Below are 432 nucleotides of genomic sequence, written 5' to 3' on the forward strand. Positions count from 1 at the left end.
TCTACTAAAACATATGAGATGATTCATGAAATATTAGAAATGAAAAAGAAAATCATGCCTATGTTCCAAATGCATATTGCTCATGCGTGACAGTCTATCATGAAAAAAACACACAGTTGGAAAGGAGATGTCTTCATTAATATGTTTTATGGTAGACTTTGTGATACAGGAGCAATTTACATGCGAAATATAAGCTTGAAATTATTTTGAAACTTTACATTACCTCATAAATCTGATCATTCTGATTCTCTTAGAAATATTCCTAGTCACCAACATAGTCCTATAATATTTCAGATGAATACCGAATCTGAAAGACCTTCAGTGTGGTAATACAGACGGCAGTTTTTCAGCAAGCAATGAATTGGGAATAATAACATGAGTGTCAAAGGAAAGCGTTTTCGCGCATAGAGACAACTGCCAGGAAAATTAATC

The sequence above is a fragment of the Penaeus monodon genome, chromosome 21 (assembly GCF_015228065.2).
Source record: "Penaeus monodon isolate SGIC_2016 chromosome 21, NSTDA_Pmon_1, whole genome shotgun sequence".
NCBI classification, from domain to species: domain Eukaryota; kingdom Metazoa; phylum Arthropoda; class Malacostraca; order Decapoda; family Penaeidae; genus Penaeus; species Penaeus monodon.